The sequence below is a fragment of the Denticeps clupeoides genome, chromosome 9 (genome assembly GCF_900700375.1).
Source record: "Denticeps clupeoides chromosome 9, fDenClu1.1, whole genome shotgun sequence".
NCBI lineage: Eukaryota > Metazoa > Chordata > Actinopteri > Clupeiformes > Denticipitidae > Denticeps > Denticeps clupeoides.
In genome coordinates this window covers 10,363,223-10,372,484 of record NC_041715.1, presented here as the reverse complement: position 1 = coordinate 10,372,484, position 9,262 = coordinate 10,363,223, and positions in this window count along the sequence as shown.

Here is a 9,262-nt window from a genome sequence, read left to right as displayed (position 1 = left end):
AGATAAATTCCAAAAATATGAAAATATTCAGCATGATCAGTAAATTAAAATAATTTTTTTCAGATATTGATAGATTTACATTTACAGCATTTATCAGACACCCTTATCCAGAGCGACTTACAATCAGTATTTACAGGGACAGTCCCCCTGGAGAAACTTAAGGTTGAGTGTCTCGCTCAGGGACACAATGGTAGTAAGTGGGATTTGAACCCGGGTCTTCTGGTTCACAGGCAAGTGTCTTACCCACTAGGCTACTACCACCTAGGCTACTACCACCCAGATAAACAAGTTCCAGAGCTTTTCAGTGTCATGCAGGGAAACACTACTAGAATGATAGGTCTGATTGTCAATGTGCAAAGGAGAAGTGACTTTTCTGTTTCTTAAGTTGTCCCTTTGTGCTGTCCTGTTTATCTACTAGACCATGTAATGAAATCAAATTATGGAATTTGGCAACTGAGCATGGCAATAAATTATATATTGTTATTTGGTGAGACTCCTTGTAATGTAGGATATAATGTACATGGTCATTCTACAGTTTTACCAGTCTACAGAAAATAAAGCCATGCAATGAGATTGCATGCAATTTTAAATTCATCATCGTAGGATACGTGCTAGTTACTACCAAGAGGCTTAAAACATGATTTCAGACTTAATATCTGAGTGTTGATCAGATCAAGGAATCTTTAAGTTCATGAACTGTAAGTTCATTAACTGAATCCATGACAGGATTCAGGACTCACAGATAATTATCTATCACGAATTCAGACAGAAGAAAGAGAAGTCATAACTTATTAAAGTATGATTTAATTGTAGCGAGGTAAGCGTCAAGTCTCTTATTCAGAAATGTACTCAAGTAAAAGTAAAAAGTATTGTATTGTAAACCATATCATAAAGTATGGTTTACTTTATGAGTACTGTATGAGTTACATACTTTATGAGTTACATAAAGTAATTGTAACAGAGTAAATTTACTTTACTTTATTTGGCAGACGCCAAATAAAGTAAACTTAACTTGTTACTACTTATCTCTGTTCATGCTTGATCGTTTATATAATAAGTTGCTTTGTGTAGAACAGCATTAAAAAATACTGATTGAAAACAACAGGTTTTCTAAGGTGTTTCTTCATATAGTCATGTATGTCACATACTCTGACAGCCATTGGTTTACACTTTGTACAATACTTATCCTGCACATTTATGAGCATGTATTTTTTTTCTTTAAATTCATATATATATATGAATTTAAAGAAAAAAAATGCTCATATGACAAATGTGTGTGTGTGTGTGTGTGTGTGTGTGTATAACATGACCTGATAACATAAAATGGGAGAAAAGATGTCGAGACCTGCCAGTGCTAAGACACAAGAACCCTCTCCATTCAGAAGTTAGTGAAATATTTTCAGTGAAATTAGGGCAGCTGGGAAAACATCCTGCTTAATTACCCAGCCACATCTGGGATCCGTGTAAAGGAGGAATTTATGGCTTGTTAATATTGTTATAGGTATCTATAATCCACAAAAGCATGTGATTCTGTGGCTGACAGAAGAAAAATAAGGCTTTATTATCCTGTGGACAATAAATCAGATATATTATCTTGGCAATTTATAGCTCTTGCTACTGCCATGTCCACAAGGCCAACATATCCTGTCCTCTAAGACAATGGACAGACGTATCGGCCATATCTTTAGACTGCACCTTGAACTATGACAACTGTTTATCAACCCTGGGGCAAAATCATCACCTCGAGCATATACAGTAGCACAGTGTTGTGCTCTGTCCATCTGGGACATCCAGATGATTAACTGGACACAAAGTGTGGCCCTGTCTCAAATGTACATTGTTGGATATGATTCATATGACCTTCATACCATATTCATGAATGTAATAAAAAAATCATAGGCAATTTTGTCCTCACAGGTTATATATGTTTTTAACTACACATGGCTGAAACAAGGATACAATTAACATGCCATCAATCACTTCTTCTCTTTATTGCATTTTATTAATGAAGTTAATATGGAATAATGTATGGAATGTGGAATTAATGGAGTAAATATGGAAATAGAGAGTAAATAATAAAATATATGCACATGATTGGTTGTTAGAAGATTTGTGAAGGTGACATCAAAATTGGAGGGACAATATTTTGTCCTACGAAATATAAGACATTTCTTACAGCATCATTACTGCGCTACTAAAATCTAATATTCTGCTATGAGAATCTTGCGCGTCCAACGTGGTTAGAAATCACTGCTCACCTTTTTTCCAGAAAGAATTAAAATCTATAACAGCTTCAGGACTTTTACTGCAGACTAACGATTTCAAATGGGCAAAGACTCTTTAGTTATATTATATATAACATTTTAAAATGAATATCTTTGTTTCTTTAGAAAGCTCAACAACAGTATAAGCCCACACAGTATCTCAGTATTTGTCTTATTCTAGATATTGCTGATTCTTCCCAAGACCTGGGCCATCTGGGCATCTGTGGTGTTCATGCAGTGAAATAATGGGAACTGCTAATGGAAATAATGGGAAATGACACACTTTTGACACACTTTAATCTCTCTCTCTCTCTCTCTCTCTCTCTCTCTCTCACACACACACACACACACACACACACACACACACACACACACACACCTGAAGTCGGGACGAGGTGAATTCTTGATATCAGATTAATGGCAGATACTCAATTGTCTGCATCAGGCTGCAGCTGTTTGGTGGGGAGTGTGAGGGCAGACTGTGGTCAGGCTCCTCAGCAATGGAGGTGCAGCTCCCATGGGTGTGACAACTGATTTTTAAGATTAAAATCAGAAAAATATTATACCAATATACAAAAATCTGAAACGTTCAAACTGAAGGCTGCATTTGTATGTTTATTGAATGCATGTTTATGTCTCCTCTGCATTTCATGGTCATCTGTGCTGCAGCACTTAACAGCGACTTAACACACTAAACATAGTTGAAGGCCAACAGCAAGGATAACTGGGATAACTGGAGCCCATCCTGGGACACTGGGCAAGGACTGGGACTCACAACCCTCACACACACAGACCTATGGCCAATTCTGAGTTACCAGTTCACTGAGTGTGAATGCCTTTTGAATGGTGAAACCGGAGAACCCAGGCAAAAATGCACACCAACCTGGGGAGAGCCAGGAAATCATGTGGGGCCACATCCCAAAAATATATTTATTCTTATTATTTTTAAATGAAAGAATAGTGTGATAGACAAGACACAACTTTACTATTGTGGGATTGCTCTCTAAACTTGGTAATCGTCATAAATGATTTTTTTTTTCACTTTCAGACCCCAACTGCCTTGTTTTGCCTTTGTGACTGCATATTCTTAATCTGTTTGTTTACATTGTTCTTTTAGTTATTATCCATATCTGGACTGGTCCTGTTACATTTTTCTTTCAACTTGGCTTTAGTTTCCAGTTTCCCTTATTTTATGTCAGTTCTATTCACTTTTTGATTCTTTCATCTCATCCCTTTCCACATATTTGACCTTATGTTTGACCACTACCTTGTTCTCTGCATAGTTTGGGGCTCATATGTCCTTTATTTTGAACTTACATGGCTTTAACCTTTACAGCAGATCTTTTTTTATACTAGGGAATAAGTCACAAGGGTTTAAGAGTCAGATGGTGTATATGCAATTTGAACATGATCAGTATTGGCATGTAAGGGTTGCTAAAGAAACATTGTGCAGACAGTAAATGTATGCTTTTTCTTGAGTTCAATGCCTTTAGGCACAACAAAGTGAGTACATTTACATTTACATTTACAGCATTTATCAGACGCCCTTATCCAGAGCTGATCAGTAGTTACAGGGACAGTCTCCCTGGAGACACTCAGGGTTAAGTGTCTTGCTCAGGGACACAATGGTAGTAAGTGGGATTCGAACCCGGGTTTTCTGGTTCATAGGCGAGTGTGTTACCCACTAGGCTACTACCACCCTGGAAGTAAGACGTGCTTGTTTTCACTGCAGAGTTCTACAAGTTCTACACGGAACACAACATTTCAGGTGAGATCCCAGAATGGTCTGCTTTTCTTGAGAACAGCAGCAGGGTAGCTGAGATATTGATATAAGGCTCGTCCTATATTGCTGTAGAGGAGACTTGGTGACCTACTGAACAATACACCACTCTTCAGCATCCTCCAATTAGCTGAATGCATTGGTATACCCACCTGCACAAAATGCATTAGCAGCTAGGACCTGGGAAATATAAAGCATACAAAACTTTGACTCATTCATTTTTAATGGTGTGGCCCTTGTTTTCAGAAAATATTTCAGGTTCGAGGGAGGGTAAGAGACATATCACATTTGGTTTTCATCCATACAAAAAATACATGTTGTTGATCCTCTAGAGCAAAAGTCCCTGGGTTTAGCTCTGCAGCACAACCTACAAGACAATGATCTAATTAAACTGTAAGCTCCCTGCAATAAGGAGACAAGTTGAGTTCAGTATTTTTAAGTTTCTACACTTCTAAATATTTACTACGTTTTGAAAAGTGTTGTTAACCACTGTCCACAAGGTGACCGAGTAAAAGACCCTTATTATGAGGTAAACCTACCTCAGGCTTTTAGGTCATCCAGGTTATCTCTTCTCCCTGAAGCCAAAAATGATGAGATAAGGTATCAAGCCAAGTTGGTAATCAGAGGTTTTAACTGATTGTGTTTAGCCCTGAAGGTCTGACAAATGAGCAGCCTCTTACAGGAGCAACCCAATAGAAATCTGGGTGGATGGGCCAAATAAATGAGGCCCCCAAAGGGGTAAAACACAGAAGACAGAAAAAAAAAGAACCACTCCAAATTCTGAACGGTCACACATTTGCAATTACAGAAGAAGCTGCAAGTGGAAAGTCACAGGACAGCTTATTGAAGTTTATGGATATGGGTTATTTGAAATTGTATGATTATGTCCCAATGTTATACAGCTTGGTTGTATTATTTATTTGAAAAAAGGCAGGGTGGCCAAGATTCAAGATTGGTTTAATGTCAGTACAACAGTCTACACAGTATTCCGTGTTGTTACTAGCAGAGTTCGGGGACGCATTTCCAGGCATGCTTGGAGTGAGGGGACAAGTCGTCGTACGGGGAGTAGACATTGGACGATCTGGGGAGGAGGACCGGAGGAGTTTGGTTGGGGAGAGGGAGGCTAATCTGGAGGACGTTGGGGGTGGCAGAAAAGTGGGGTAACATGGGAGATCGTCTTGGCAAAAGGGGCAGTCAAACTCAGTGTCAATGGCAGGCGAGGGTCGTGGTCACGATGTACAATCCGTCTGGAGATCGTTGTCACAAAGGGGGAAGGCAAGGCTCGAGGTCAGGGACAGGCAAAGGTCATGGTCGTGGATTCTAATCAGCTGGGCGTGGGTAAATAAGGATGGCGTCTCTGGGAATAAATTCAACTCAAAGAGCGGGCAGCGTCTCCTCGGGGTTACCTGACTTTTATACTCGCCACTGCCCGCTCTCATATCCGCTTCCGGGTTGCCGTCTCCCTGGCTGGTCTGGTGCTCTCTGGTGGGCTGGAGGTGTATTGGCTGTGACACGTGTATTGAAATAATGTTTCACGCAGCCCCCCCCCATAGTGCAATCATAAACGAAAGAAAAATAAAAATAAATATATATATATATATATATATATATATATACACACACACACACACACACACACACACACACACACATACCCACTAAACTATGCTAACTTAAACTTAAATACTGTATCAGATCTCTATAAGAGAAAAGTAAAAGCATTCTGCACAATGAAAAATCAACATCATGTAGGATGTTGGATATTTCAAAAAGGACACACAAGACAAGACGAACATGTGCAAAAATGAATTAATATGTGCAAAATAGTCAGTGTGTTATCAGGTACACAAGGCCTGACGTGTATTGTTGGGGAGAACAGGGCATGTGAGGGGTGGTTGAGAGTCCTTCATTTTGTTCCGAGCTCGATGGTTGAGGTGTTTCTTGTAGAGCTGGGAGATGGAAGTGGAACCCCGATGATGCGCTCTGCTGTCTTCACTATTCGCTGCAGGGCCTTCTGCTCAGCGACAGTGCAGTTCCTGTAGCAGACAGTGATGTAGCAGCAGAGAACACTCTCAATGGTCCCTCGGTAGATCGGTGTGAGGATGGGAGGAGGGAGGTTGGCCTTCTTCAGCTTTCTGAGGAAGTGCAGACGTTGCTGGGCTTTCTTGGTGGTGGAGGTGGTTTTGAGGCTCCAGGAGACGTCATCTCTCATGTGGGAGTTGGGGCTTCATGTGCCTTAGAACCAGGTTGCATGAGACATTGCAATCATCACAATGAGCTCAACCAATTTTTAAATGTGATGTCAGTAGTTTGTTGAGTAGTTTGTCCTAAATTGTGCTTTCTGTTATTTGGGATTAAAATTAGCTTGCCGTTCGGGTTCTGGGCAGTTTGAGTCTTTGCACATCATTTGCGAGTTGCAAACACCAACTATTGTTTATATCCTGTCTTCCACATCTCCTATCTGCTTACTATTAATTAGTCTCAATGCTGCATCATGAACAGGGCTTGAAAAAAAAAATAAAATATATACACACACACACACACACATATATATATATATATATATATATATATATATATATATATAGGTACCCTGTGCATCTTTTCTTTTATTATATACACTTGTATTGCGATGACCTTTCATTTTTATTCTTTTTTTTAGCTAAGACAATTGAAAAGATTTGAATGTGAATATCCAATAAAATTCTGTGAAATAATAGAGATGGTAAAGCATGTCATAGCCCTGTTATGCAAGTGCTCCTCATTATACTGATTTGTGAGCTTTTCTCTTTCTTTGCCTGTCCACTATCAGCATGTGTCTTCATCTGTTTTTTTCTGTTTCATTTTGACTCATGAGCCAAATAATTTCAAGCTGGTTTACAGAAAAAAAATATTAAAGTCAATTAAATTAAAGTCAATTTATTTACAGCTAACATGAATGGTATAATGAAAGTCAGCACAATGTCATGGTCTTGTGCCTTGATTACAGACACAGTCAAGGTCTCCCACTATAAAACACGCCTACTTTACTGTTTTCCAGGTGACAGAGTTTAATGTCTTGTCCTCGCCCGCTGTTAAATATTTTGAGATATGCTCTTTGGCGCCCCCTATGGTGTATGTCTGCATGATCTGTGTCTGTATTTAAATGTGAAGCACTTGTATGAGAGGATGCATAAACAATGTTGGATCTGAAACATAGAAACTAGTTTAGTTAGTTTCTGAGATGCATTTAGACTTTCATATCAAACAGAACTGTAAACCATATTGTGAATAATTGCAGAAAAATATCTGTTGCTTAAGGAGAATATTTGCAGTTAAAATCCTGAGGCAGTGATCTTTCAACACTCGTTCTATGTAGTGTTGCCATGTTGTGTCATAAAGGTTTCATGTGAATGTTTACCTGAGCAGCTGCATCAGCTCCATGTACCAGTTGGTGGGATCCTACAGTGATGTAGAACCTCTAAGCTCTTCCCAGTGTCCCTTTGCAATGTTTTCACTCCGTTAATATATGATTACACTTCAATTTCAGTATAAATACTGTGGGGGGGGGTCCTTGAAAAAATGCAAGAATAAAAGCTGTGCTGTAATGCCGAATTGGAAGTCTTAGAAATGCACTGTAAGCTATTTTTACAAGGGCCGGGTTTATGGTGGCCCTTAGTAATTAATTGGGGGAATTATGAGGCTTCAGTAAAGAATGAACAGCTGTTATGAGGCTTTTTCTGTCTCATTATATGCCTGCTGCAGGCCCAGGAGGAGAAAGAGGGTCAGATGCCACTTTTACCTGTAGACCAATGAAACATATGTAATAAGAAAGAACTCATTTGAATACCAACAGTGCAATTTTTAAAAAATACATCAGCTAAATAACGCTGTGCATAACGCAGAAGGAATCAACATTTTGCCAGTGGTGTATGTTTAAATATTGAGACTTGTGATCATGACTCCATGGATCGGGTAAGATGCTCCAGGATTTAAAGTCATTCAGGCATTACAACTTTGATTACAAGCTGAGGGTCGAGGTACACGCGCTGCATATTAATGCACCAGCATCAATATACAAAAAAAGATAAGCGGACAACCAGACTGTTTTTCACTGCACATTGAATGTTATTTTACAGGTACTTTTTAGAAAGATCATGAGGAGGTAAACACAGAATAATCTCAGTTTTCGGAAACCTTTCAGACACCTTTCAGCGGTGGAATGAGTACGCCTGAAGGAAAGGATCCAAGGAAAAGGCCACAAAGTGTAGTGCTCTTTCCTAAGGGAAAGCACTCAAGGGTTTTTTTTTGTTTTTTTTTTCGAGAACAGCTTTAAAACCCGTTCCTATGATAGGTGCAGCAAGCACCATTTCACATCTTTATAGCAGTGCACCATATTATTAATATTATAATTATAATATAGTTATGTTAAATCAATCTGTCAATCTATCTGTCTGTCTCTTGTAAATCAACAAAGTTCCAGTCCCAGATCACACATAATTGGAATCCCTTGCAGTTTAACCAAATATAACGGATAAAAAGCACGCCGAAGCGATCAGTTATGCAACGGTTGCTATGGTGAAGAGGCAGGTGAGTGGCGGCAGGATAGAGGGGGTCTGTCATGTGCTGAATTACCATTCACTGTGCGCCACGGCACCGGAACGCTGAGCCGGCCTAATGAATGCCTCCTGGCATCCGGTAAAAAAGCGGCGGGGCATCTATTCGAGCTCTACCCACCGCATTCCTGAGTTTGCAGCCCATTCAGAACGCTCCTTAATGGGGAAATTATGACAGATTAAAGACAACAGAACACTTTAATAAAAGGTCTGCGGTGTTGAACATGACATCACAGTCAAATCTATAAATACCCAAAACACAAATCCCTTTGTAGCAGCTTAGAAGGTTGTTACTCCACTCAGCCAGTGGTTTTGGTTTTAATCATTAATTGAACACTGTGAATGAAAGGGTTAAACATGATGTGTTTTCAGAGCCAGGATCTGGTCATGAATGGCATAAAAACTTAAAAAAGTTTCGACATAAAGTTTGACGTTGTGAGCACATTCATTGTCATTGCTTACATTTAAACTGGTCAGAATGTCAAGCTTATATGTCAGATATAAAAATAAAAAATTATCTGACAAAAATTCCATCAGAAGCAAAATTTGTCCATATGACACTTTGTACGAAGACAGAATTATAAGTGTCTAAAGTTTCTAAATAGGTACAAATTGTGCGATGG